Genomic DNA, 13,558 nt, shown 5'->3' with positions numbered 1-13,558 from the left:
AGTGCCATTAAGTTGGCAAACAACCCTGTAAACTACTCTCGAACAAAGCACATAGACATCCGGCATCACTTTTTGAGAGACCACGAAGCCAAAGGAGATATCACCATTCACCATGTGAGCACCGAAAAGCAACTAGCCAATATCTTCACAAAGCCACTAGATGAGTCAAGATTTTATGCTTTGAGGAGTGAACTAAATATCATTGATTCTTGTAATGTGGCTTGATGTCTTACACACACTTTGTTTGATCTAGTTAGGAGAAAAGAATTAAGAAAATTGTAACACCCCAGGTGTTTGTCACCAGTTAAGCAATGGGGTTGAGCTCAAACATGACATGTCGAGTGGTAATGACGGTGTCAAGATCAAATCTACATGATGGAGCTTCAACTTAAACTTGGGCCACGCACATTTGCTTACATATGGACCCTTGTTAAGATTATGCAAGAGTAATGTTAAACATGCTTATTCCATGTACATTACATCCACATGCATCCATCTAGAACCGTGGAAAAGTTTCATGAAGTTTGAAATCAAAAAGTCACATGAAATGATAAGTTATATCCTTATTGGAATGACTTTACTAAGTGCTTGAATTGCACTATTAAGTGAATGGAAATGTAGATCATCAACCAAACCTTGCAAACTTACCCAAATGACTCTAATTGAACTCCACAACAAAAGTCATGAAGGGTTCGTGTTGAGCCGAGATCAAGAAAATGCATCAATCGGTCAATAACTCTAATTTAAGCTTTACAGTGACGATACTTTGACCTATGTTGACCACCAACTTACAGTGCTTGTATGGAGTTTCACCTTAAATAAAAGTTGAAGATTGAGTAGAGTAGAACAAACTTTGTTTTTGGAACAAGAGCCAGATCAACTTGGAACTAAGTCAAACAGAGGCTCAAAAATTGAATCAGCGGCTGTTTTCAGACTTAGAATTTTTCTAAGTCTGGAATTCATCGTCGTCGCCATTGGCATTCCGCGTTCTCCGAAATTTGTTAAGAAACTTGAGTTGGTCCAAAAATAAAAGTTGAAGGTTATATTATGGAGAAGAGCATGCAAAAAGTTGGAACCCGTTTGGCTTCGTGTTGATGGTTAATTCTGAGTTTTTCCTAATCACCATCGTCACGCTGACAAACCAAAGTTAGGAGCACGTTATCTGCTAAACCATAACCCTAATGACCCTGAACCCTTAAGCAAAGTTGGAGAGCATCAGGTGTAGACCAAACTTTGTTTTTGGCCCAATGTCCAATTCGAACCCGAGCCGGCCCAAATCGGCTCTCCACCTTGCCTACACTAATGCCCGCCACGTGTTCGACGAAATGGCGTCGTGGCCGCCATGCACCGGAGCGCGCCCGACATGGCCGACGCGCGTCCAAGCTCTGCGCCACGCGCCGCCTCGCGCCCTGCTGCTCCAAAACCGAGCGCCTGTGTGTCTCCTTGCCTCCCTCACTCACTTCCACTCACCCCGGCGCTCTTCCTCCACGCGCACGCACGCCAAAGCGCGGCCGCCATGGATGCCGCCGCGGAGCTCGCTGCTGCCGGCGCTGCTGCGGTCCCTCGGCCTCGCGATGCCCAGCTACACACTTGTTGCTGTCCACCGCCCTCTCCTTAGCCTTGCGAGCCCCTCCCCGGCCCTTCTTCGCCGTCGAAGCGCCGTCGCCGCCGGAGCAGCCATCGACGCTCCGCCTGCTCACGTGGCCGGGCCAACTCGGGCTGCCTCGGACCCAGCCGAGCAGCTCCACGAGTGCGCACGAGGCTGCTGGTGCTCGCGCTGCCCTTTTCCGCCGCCGCCGGCCCTCCTCCGGCCGAAGTCCAGCCTCACCGACGGCCTCCCTGCCCCCAACTCGCGACAGGGACCTCGGGCTCAAATTCGACTAAGTAAAGGGGCTTTTCTGCAGAACCATAGACTCAAGTGAATAGTACCTCGAGGACCTATTTGTTTTAAATCGGCTGAAAGTTTAGAAAATCATAGTAATTCATAGGAAATTCGTAAAATAGCAAATGAGGACTTTTTGGAATCCTTGTGAAATTCTCTATGCAATAGATCTATAATATTACATGTTTTACTTTAAAATTTTAGCTGTAAAAATATATTTATGGAGCTAGGTTTTTAATGCTAGTTGTATTTGTCTTTTTCATAACTGCAGTTGTAGGGCTCCAAATGAAGTGAAATTTTTGTGGCATGCTACTCATGTGATGTTTGATGTGTGGTAAAAATTTCAGGATTTTAGGCTTGATCAATTTAGAGATATGAAAAATAACAAATGGCATATGCTGCTTTGCTTCTATTCTGGACAGTTCTGCATGTATGCATTGTTTGGCTCAGTTAAGTTATGAATCATGCCTTGTTGATAATAAATGAGTTGTAGTAATTTTCATAAGCTTTTCAAAAAGCTAAAGAGCACAATTTTTGGTTAAGTATGTGTTTAGCTATAGTTGTTTAAAGTACTGTGGCAGTTTCTGCCCAAACCCAGACAGGGTTGCTTTGTGTGCCATGTGTGACCTTGTTAGTAGCAGAATTAGTTCTAGATGTTTATAGCAAAGTTGTTCAAAATTTGTTAAGCTTTCCAAAAATTCCAGAACCATATTTATTGGACATGTGGAACTCAACTTATAGCTGTTTAAAGTAGCATATCAGTTTCTGTTCATGTTTTGGATATAGATGTCTTCCTTGGTTTAATTGACCTTGTTAACTATGAAATCATCTTAAGATGATAATAAGAAAGTTGTAGGTAACTTTATAAGCTTTCAATAAAGTTAAGAATCATGTTTGTCGGAGGTCTAGAACTCCATTTATGCTTCTCTAAAGTTCCTATAAGTTTTCTGTCCATAGCTGTGCCTCTGCTGTTTAGGCTGCTGGTGCAAGTGTTACTTGTGCAACTAGTTTCATGGTGTAAATGATGTTTACTGTAGTTTTGGTAAATACAAAAGTCGTAGATGATTATCTTATCTTGCTTGTGTTAAATTTTCATGATCCTAGGTCTGATAGTTTAGGAGTTGCATGCTTAATAAGTCTACTGTCAGATTTTGATTACATTCTGCGCAGACTTAAAAGATTAGCATGTTTGGTCATGATAACTTGGGAATCATGCTGAGATGATTAAAGATGAAATGTGGATAATTTCCTAAGCTTTCCAGAATGTCTTGTTTCATATCATTTGGATTTATAAAACTCCAGATATGATTGATTTATGAAGCCGCTGTTTGCAAGTCTAGAAATTGGCATATTCCGGTTATAGTTGTTGCTTCACCTTGACTTGCTTTGCATGTTGCTAGGTGTGGTTCACGCCCTTAGTAATTAAGTTAAATACACTTGAGATTTTGTGAGACTTATGTGCCATGTATAATATTCTTTGTTATCTTAGCATGATAGATTGTGTGATGTTAAGTTAAGTATCGCAAAGTACTTAAGTGTGTTAGTGTAAACTATGCTTGTCTTGCTTGCTATTTTGTGATGCGTCTCATGGTGCTATTCTTCATATTCATGCACTTGCATCTTGCATCTCATCTAGGTACGCTAGATGCACCACGTGAAGGATGAGATGTTGGAGCCGAACCCGAAGACGGTGTATGGTGGACCTATCCCGAAGGTGGAAGGACTGGACAAGTGCTAGAACGGGAGATGCTCACTTAGCGAGTGTCGTCTACCTAACACTAACTTGTGTCGGATCCCAGGCAAGCCCCGGAGCATATTAAGCCTCCTAATTTCCGAAATACAATTAAAGTATTATTGTTACATATATATATTGTTGCATTAAGTTTAGGTGTTGGATGCAAACACTTGCTGCATTGGTTATCCAATCCTTGTCCAGATATTGTTACCCTGAATCCTATGTAGCTCAGGCTCGAGTAGTGCTTAGCCCTGCTTGAACACGGTAGAAGTCAGGTGATTTCCTGTCACCTGCGAGATATAGGAAGATACATGTGGCACGGTTGGCTATATTTGCTATCGTGGAAAAGAACCAGTCTTAATTTGAAATGAAGACCGGACGGAGGCTTGCCGGTTTGCAGTGACTCCGTCTGTGTCGATTAAGGACTGATTCTTGGAGCCTTTCCTGTTCATGTTGAACGCATGCCTCTCTCTTAGTTGGCCGGCCTGAAGACCGACCGCGAAGCCGAGTAGCTCAACTCAGGCCGGGAGTCGATAAGTATAAAGTACGCCTCGGAAGGGAGCCGTAGGCGTGAGTCCAAGGGTAGGTGATTTAAAAGTCCTGATCGTCCTGGCAGAAGGGTAATCCCTAAGAGCGCTGGCGCTGATCGAACCCGCGAATTTGGTTCCTGAGTTGTACCAAAGGTAACCCATGGCTACCCTTGCTAGGTATGCCAGGGTGAGAGTTAGGAATACCCCCTCAGCTGAGTTGCAATTCGATTCGAATCGCCGTCTCTCCCGGTTAGTGAGAACTTGACGGGCTTATCTCCAATGTAGATACACTAAATAACTTAATGGTTCGGAAGTGATGATGACAGCCTTATTATACCTGCTATGGTTAATACTGTTTGCCCCTAATAAGTGAGTGCTCTAGTACAGGTGCTAATCTAGTAGATAGGTAAATAATGATAAGCTTGATGCTAAGTTTAAATGGGTTATTCTATTCATAAGCTCTTTTATGCAACTTGGTTAAGCTAGCCCACCTGAAAAGCCTTGCATGATCCTTGGTGTCTTTTATTTCTGGTTTTGACGGGTAAGTCTAGCTGAGTACCTTCTCGTACTCAGGGTTTATCCCACCATGTTGCAGGTGAAGTTCTTAGCCTGTTGAAGATGGTGGCTAACCGCCGGTGGCTCGGTGATTCTATAGTTACTTCTCATCTATATGCTTTTGTCGGATGATGTCACTTATGCTAGCAAGGTATTTGGAACATATATTAATGTAATCTTTTGAAAGCTATGTTGTTCCACTAATCGGTTTTGAAACCCAAACTTGTACTATTATTTGTGAATCTATTTGTAATATTATTTTCCGCTGCAACCCTGCGTATGTGATGTGTATTTGCTTAATCACGTGATCTTGGTTGTGATGTTGATTTACCGAGGTCTTTCGGGACACTCGGCGGACTACCGGGTTTATATGAGTGAAAGTATGTGTGTGTCACCGTGTTAGCGGGGATAGCCGTACTTGATCTTGTATAAATTGGGCGGTTCTGTTACAGCTGGTATCAGAGCAAGATTAAGCATAATACTGTCATGTACATTGTTATAAAAACAAAGTTTTGGTTTAAAAAGCCTATTTTAACTAAAACTTTAGCTACAGGCAAATTTGTCAAAACTAATTTGCAAAACTATGCTAGCGACATCCTCCTTTATGCCCAGTTAAGGACTATTAGGTGGCTATCTAAGTACTAACATGGGGGTTTTTACTTTCGTCGTCCATACGGCGTGCTATTGTATGGATACCATTCACTTGAATGGTAATGTATGGATCAATTGCCTCTACGCCCAAGTAAGTGTGAGTTGTGAGAGCATGACCGTCCAACTGTCGGTCTAGGGGAGAGTTAGCTGTGGTTACTGGAATATTTACATGTCACACACATGTATATATGAAGGTACTTAACTGCGGGTATATTTATCGGGTAGCTATGGATATCGAAGTATATACATTTAGGGATGTATATATGCAGAGTATCTTAGTTTACTGCTTTCATTGTGTGCTTATTTATCTCTTGTGGGGATGGGTTGCAATGAATTTGCCTGCAGGTACGCTAACCACGAATGCGTAGATTGAATATAGCTGACGACTAGCTATATATTGAGAGTACGTGTTATGCCACCGACATAGAACGTGATTGCCACCTTAGGCTGGCAATTTTGTGAGGACGAATTGGACGAGCATGCATCATGATTGTGCTTGTGCATAAATATGCTTTCCTCACCTTGTTCTAATGCTAAGTAACTTGTGATCAATGTGATGCCACTATTTTCCCTGTGTGAAGCTAGCAAAAATGCCTTGTCCCATGCTGCTTGAATAGTTACGCTTGAAGTTAGTGCGTGATTAGCTTTTGTCTCGTATGTTGGCTTCCAAAGGAAATAGATGACGAGTTAATAGTTAACAAAAAGTTCACCCCTTTGAAAACTAAATTGCTAAATGTAAGTAAAACTTGTTTTGTAAAGATATCCACCTACTCAGTAAAAAGGAAACAAAAGATAACAGTGCCTTACCACCATGTTTTGCCTGATATGTGTTGTGGTGTTACTGTAGGTGACTGCTTATTATGTACGAGCTTTGTGCTTAGTAATAGTCGCTTAAGCTAATCGGATTGAGTGTTTCGAAATGCTCGCTTAAGACCATTATGTAGGCGTGGATGCTCGTTATCTAAGTAGTGCCGTAGTTGTCACCCTTTTGTCCTCGGTAAGCATACGAGTGTTAAATAGCTTTATCCTAAAACAACGCTCAAGTTACGTAATCGCACAGTTGTCGTCTCCAATTAAGTTCTCTCTTAGGAACCTAAGCCTGTACATGTGGTTGCTAGCCTTGAACGTTGCGCTATGAAGACCTTTATCCATGCTTTTGCTCGACATTAGGCCCAAGCTTAGTTCCCTTAAATGCTTGCATATTTCGTGGTTGTCCCACTCCTATGTGGGAGGACCCTACTGCAAAAATCCTTGTTAGATCTTATTGCCCCTTCTCCTACTGATAATCTGGTGCAACGATAATCTCTATCTGCCCTGGCTTTGGAACCTTCTACTCGCAGATCATGTCATTGCTTTATCAACTGAATCTCTAGTCACTGCAATGGCTCTGTCCCTCAAATCTCGTGTATTTTGTCTCCAACTCTTTCAAGTCTCTGGATGTTTATTAGTCTTGCTCTCCTGTTGCTGCTCGACAGGACCAAATCTCATGATAATCTTTATCTGGTAATCACTTTGGTGGACACGAGGCGTTTGTGGAAATTAAGCAAGAGTCTCCTGCTTAGTTGCCTTCGGCAATTAGGCTATGTTCTTTTGCGCTATGTTTTGATCTTCTGATCGCCTCCTTGTTGATTCCTAACCTTGTGACTATCCTTGTTTGCTGTCCCTCTTTTGCACAATGCTTGTTCTTACAATCTAATTGGTGCCACTAGAAGTTTCATTTTGGTCGAATGTTCAGTAATGGTGCCACGATTAGCGATCTACGGTGCCGTGACGGAACCTAGGGCCTCCTTGTGGGCGGCCGACGCATGGTTGTGCTGCTGGGTGCGCGCTGGTATCGAGGTTTCTAGACATGATCCATTACAGAACTACACCGATGTGTTATTTTCACGTGAGCTCTTCCTTGGTTATCTCTCGATATCTTATCAAAGATCCATATATCAGACCGAAAGTAGTAGAGCTTACTTTTGAAGTCACAAAAAGGATACCCTTTGAAGAACTGGTCACTGACATAAACATTAACAGACTACAAGAGGTGGTAGACAAGTGACTCCACTTGGTTGTCCCAGTATTGACGTCCATCACCTAGTGAACAACTTATGTCATCCATGTTGGATCCGAATGGTACCCAACACTTAATGTTGGACAAGTTATCAATCTAATGATAATGTATGGCGATATCATGTGGTGTAACAGGTCATCGGGTGCTCATGAACCTCCCATTCAAGTTCTTGATCTGTAGGTGCATGATGGTCATACAGTTGAAATCAACCATCTCTAGCGTGACTCCTTATCTGTAGACTTCGATGGCGACCATCTGTTTGTGCCTTGATTGCAATTATTGTTGTGGTCAAGAGTAAGAATTTGGAACTTTGAGTGTTGAGAGACAACTGATTGGTTACTAGTCGGAAGCTTAACCTCTAGCTAGGTGACAACTTTTGCTAATTATGAAGGCTATGTCTCGCAGAGCAATGTAAGCAACGAAACAACAAGTCATTTGGCAATGCAACTACTGCTTTGTTTTCCAAAACCTGTGCTATCAAGTCAACTTCATCTTGGACAATCACACAGATAGTACAAGACGTTGTGTTGGCTATGTAGGAGCTAGCGAAAGCATGTTCCTAGTTTCAGTCAGTATCTTTGTGCCCCTAGGTGCCACTAACACATGTGTCTGGGCTCTATTGGACGAAGTGCCGAAGGACATATAGGAATGGTTCCTTATCTCTGTAGGATAGTCCCTCCATGTAGAGTATGCTTTGTGTCCCGAAAACATAGCCACAAGTCCAATGCTTGTGCATAGTTAAGTTGGTATTTAGAACGATGGTTGAAGTGTTACTAGAGAAGCATGTGAGGAAAACTCTAGCCTCCATCCTCAGCTAGGGAAAGGCTGTTGCTGCTATCCAAAGAGATCGAGAGTATAGAACACACACCACAACGTATGAAGCAAAGAAAGAGAAGAACGAGAAATCTGTCTACATTTTAAGGTACAGAACCGAACATCTTCAAGCCAACAATTAGTGACTCAAACGAAGTTGGATTGACCCCAAACTTGGTGATCTCATTCATTGCTTAGGACCCTTCAATGTCTTAAGTTAGTTTGAGTATTGGTTGAGTAAAATATCGGATTAGAGAGATATCTTGTCGGCTTGGTTTGCTGCCATTTCCGAACACAGCAGTTTTGGTAGATGAATTGTTTGGATGGTCAAACGGTGTCCGGTTGAGTTGAATTTTGGTGAGTAGTTAGAAGACCCATGGATCTACATGCCCACCAAAATTTGTGCATATTGGAGCAGTAGTTTGTGAGATATGAATAGAAAACAAAAGGGTACAGAATCTGCAATTTTGCTGTGACTGCGATCATCCTTGGCATTAGACGGTTGTGTTTGTAATTCATACCAAGAAATTACAACTTGTAGGTGTATTGCTGTTTGACAACCCTCCATACCCTTGAGAAGATTAATTGCACCCCTATGTGCCTTGCATTTGCCCTCTTAGATCAGCAATGCGTGAGCAGTCAAGGTGTTCTAGAAGCCAAATTGTGCCCTTGCACTTCGAAAGTAATTGGAAAGGTGTCAAACCATAGATTTTTGGATTATGGTTTTTGAGATATTGATTGACCTAAGAATGGAAGTCTCAACGTCAAATATAGTTTAAGAAAGCTAGTTTTGCTACGATGCAAGTAAACCCAACTTGCTGTGCAACTGCATCACGAAGGCAAATTTTACTTAACCTACTTGGTAGTGAACTAGTCCCTAGTTTTGTGATTCCTTGCAACTTGTGTTGTCCTCCAAGCCTCGCTAACATCCTTCTGCGTCAACGGTTCTCCAATGCTGACATGCCTTTGGTACCTTATATGTGTTTTACCCAATAGGTTGCATCAGATTCAACCCAGATCACTGTTGCAACTTAGATCCAAAGGTTCCCTAAGGAATGATCATTAGGAACGTTGAGCCGACTGAGTCAGCTATTACATTTACCACTCACTCAACAGACTTAGATAACATAGTGTTGTTACCAGAAAGAGCACTACACACATGGAACACTATGTAGCTTTCCATCAGTTGACATATGAGTGATTGCACCGCTTCAACCAACTTGGATATTGGTTAACTAGCTTCTCATACCCTCAAAGGATGTTTACCCAGTCTATGATCACATCCTTTACGAGAAGTTGTGCTCAAGCCACTTGAGTAGAGAACTGCTTTTCAGACCTTAGAAGCCAATATAACCCCGTTGTAAGGAATATACGTCAACCGACTGTGATCTAGTGCAAAGTCCATCTGTCTATGTTATATCCACTAGGGAAGTAGATGTTATAAGTATTTAGTCAATGCTTGTATCACTCTTCGTATATCGTGGATGAAGTACGTAGGACAGTGCTATCTTGGATTCCTTCCAATGTAACAATGCTTTATGGACGCCAACGAAAGAAATTCTTCAGACAACTTATGACAAAGAGCAAGTATCAGAAAGTGTCGTGACCAAATTAGTCTCTCTGATACTCCAAAGTTAAGTAGCCTAATGCTATCACTGATGTTGGAAACTGGATGACAAGTTCTCTTCTCTTAAAAGTCTTTCGCATCGAATCTCGGGACGCGATTCCTTTAAGGGGGGAGGGCTGTAACACCCCAGGTGTTTGTCACCAGTTAAGCAATGGGGTTGAGCTCAAACATGACATGTCGAGTGGTAATGACGGTGTCAAGATCAAATCTACATGATGGAGCTTCAACTTAAACTTGGGCCACGCACATTTGCTTACATATGGACCCTTGTTAAGATTATGCAAGAGTAATGTTAAACATGCTTATTCCATGTACATTACATCCACATGCATCCATCTAGAACCGTGGAAAAGTTTCATGAAGTTTGAAATCAAAAAGTCACATGAAATGATAAGTTATATCCTTATTGGAATGACTTTACTAAGTGCTTGAATTGCACTATTAAGTGAATGGAAATGTAGATCATCAACCAAACCTTGCAAACTTACCCAAATGACTCTAATTGAACTCCACAACAAAAGTCATGAAGGGTTCGTGTTGAGCCGAGATCAAGAAAATGCATCAATCGGTCAATAACTCTAATTTAAGCTTTACAGTGACGATACTTTGACCTATGTTGACCACCAACTTACAGTGCTTGTATGGAGTTTCACCTTAAATAAAAGTTGAAGATTGAGTAGAGTAGAACAAACTTTGTTTTTGGAACAAGAGCCAGATCAACTTGGAACTAAGTCAAACAGAGGCTCAAAAATTGAATCAGCGGCTGTTTTTAGACTTAGAATTTTTCTAAGTCTGGAATTCATCGTCGTCGCCATTGGCATTCCGCGTTCTCCGAAATTTGTTAAGAAACTTGAGTTGGTCCAAAAATAAAAGTTGAAGGTTATATTATGGAGAAGAGCATGCAAAAAGTTGGAACCCGTTTGGCTTCGTGTTGATGGTTAATTCTGAGTTTTTCCTAATCACCATCGTCACGCTGACAAACCAAAGTTAGGAGCACGTTATCTGCTAAACCATAACCCTAATGACCCTGAACCCTTAAGCAAAGTTGGAGAGCATCAGGTGTAGACCAAACTTTGTTTTTGGCCCAATGTCCAATTCGAACCCGAGCCGGCCCAAATCGGCTCTCCACCTTGCCTACACTAATGCCCGCCACGTGTTCGACGAAATGGCGTCGTGGCCGCCATGCACCGGAGCGCGCCCGACATGGCCGACGCGCGTCCAAGCTCTGCGCCACGCGCCGCCTCGCGCCCTGCTGCTCCAAAACCGAGCGCCTGTGTGTCTCCTTGCCTCCCTCACTCACTTCCACTCACCCCGGCGCTCTTCCTCCACGCGCACGCACGCCAAAGCGCGGCCGCCATGGATGCCGCCGCGGAGCTCGCTGCTGCCGGCGCTGCTGCGGTCCCTCGGCCTCGCGATGCCCAGCTACACACTTGTTGCTGTCCACCGCCCTCTCCTTAGCCTTGCGAGCCCCTCCCCGGCCCTTCTTCGCCGTCGAAGCGCCGTCGCCGCCGGAGCAGCCATCGACGCTCCGCCTGCTCACGTGGCCGGGCCAACTCGGGCCGCCTCGGACCCAGCCGAGCAGCTCCACGAGTGCGCACGAGGCTGCTGGTGCTCGCGCTGCCCTTTTCCGCCGCCGCCGGCCCTCCTCCGGCCGAAGTCCAGCCTCACCGACGGCCTCCCTGCCCCCAACTCGCGACAGGGACCTCGGGCTCAAATTCGACTAAGTAAAGGGGCTTTTCTGCAGAACCATAGACTCAAGTGAATAGTACCTCGAGGACCTATTTGTTTTAAATCGGCTGAAAGTTTAGAAAATCATAGTAATTCATAGGAAATTCGTAAAATAGCAAATGAGGACTTTTTGGAATCCTTGTGAAATTCTCTATGCAATAGATCTATAATATTACATGTTTTACTTTAAAATTTTAGCTGTAAAAATATATTTATGGAGCTAGGTTTTTAATGCTAGTTGTATTTGTCTTTTTCATAACTGCAGTTGTAGGGCTCCAAATGAAGTGAAATTTTTGTGGCATGCTACTCATGTGATGTTTGATGTGTGGTAAAAATTTCAGGATTTTAGGCTTGATCAATTTAGAGATATGAAAAATAACAAATGGCATATGCTGCTTTGCTTCTATTCTGGACAGTTCTGCATGTATGCATTGTTTGGCTCAGTTAAGTTATGAATCATGCCTTGTTGATAATAAATGAGTTGTAGTAATTTTCATAAGCTTTTCAAAAAGCTAAAGAGCACAATTTTTGGTTAAGTATGTGTTTAGCTATAGTTGTTTAAAGTACTGTGGCAGTTTCTGCCCAAACCCAGACAGGGTTGCTTTGTGTGCCATGTGTGACCTTGTTAGTAGCAGAATTAGTTCTAGATGTTTATAGCAAAGTTGTTCAAAATTTGTTAAGCTTTCCAAAAATTCCAGAACCATATTTATTGGACATGTGGAACTCAACTTATAGCTGTTTAAAGTAGCATATCAGTTTCTGTTCATGTTTTGGATATAGATGTCTTCCTTGGTTTAATTGACCTTGTTAACTATGAAATCATCTTAAGATGATAATAAGAAAGTTGTAGGTAACTTTATAAGCTTTCCATAAAGTTAAGAATCATGTTTGTCGGAGGTCTAGAACTCCATTTATGCTTCTCTAAAGTTCCTATAAGTTTTCTGTCCATAGCTGTGCCTCTGCTGTTTAGGCTGCTGGTGCAAGTGTTACTTGTGCAACTAGTTTCATGGTGTAAATGATGTTTACTGTAGTTTTGGTAAATACAAAAGTCGTAGATGATTATCTTATCTTGCTTGTGTTAAATTTTCATGATCCTAGGTCTGATAGTTTAGGAGTTGCATGCTTAATAAGTCTACTGTCAGATTTTGATTACATTCTGCGCAGACTTAAAAGATTAGCATGTTTGGTCATGATAACTTGGGAATCATGCTGAGATGATTAAAGATGAAATGTGGATAATTTCCTAAGCTTTCCAGAATGTCTTGTTTCATATCATTTGGATTTATAAAACTCCAGATATGATTGATTTATGAAGCCGCTGTTTGCAAGTCTAGAAATTGGCATATTCCGGTTATAGTTGTTGCTTCACCTTGACTTGCTTTGCATGTTGCTAGGTGTGGTTCACGCCCTTAGTAATTAAGTTAAATACACCTGAGATTTTGTGAGACTTATGTGCCATGTATAATATTCTTTGTTATCTTAGCATGATAGATTGTGTGATGTTAAGTTAAGTATCGCAAAGTACTTAAGTGTGTTAGTGTAAACTATGCTTGTCTTGCTTGCTATTTTGTGATGCGTCTCATGGTGCTATTCTTCATATTCATGCACTTGCATCTTGCATCTCATCTAGGTACGCTAGATGCACCACGTGAAGGATGAGATGTTGGAGCCGAACCCGAAGACGGTGTATGGTGGACCTATCCCGAAGGTGGAAGGACTGGACAAGTGCTAGAACGGGAGATGCTCACTTAGCGAGTGTCGTCTACCTAACACTAACTTGTGTCGGATCCCAGGCAAGCCCCGGAGCATATTAAGCCTCCTAATTTCCGAAATACAATTAAAGTATTATTGTTACATATATATATTGTTGCATTAAGTTTAGGTGTTGGATGCAAACACTTGCTGCATTGGTTATCCAATCCTTGTCCAGATATTGTTACCCTGAATCCTATGTAGCTCAGGCTCGAGTAGTGCTTAG

Source organism: Miscanthus floridulus, chromosome 18, assembly GCF_019320115.1.
Source record: "Miscanthus floridulus cultivar M001 chromosome 18, ASM1932011v1, whole genome shotgun sequence".
Lineage (NCBI taxonomy): Eukaryota > Viridiplantae > Streptophyta > Magnoliopsida > Poales > Poaceae > Miscanthus > Miscanthus floridulus.
This window is presented reverse-complemented; position numbering follows the sequence as displayed.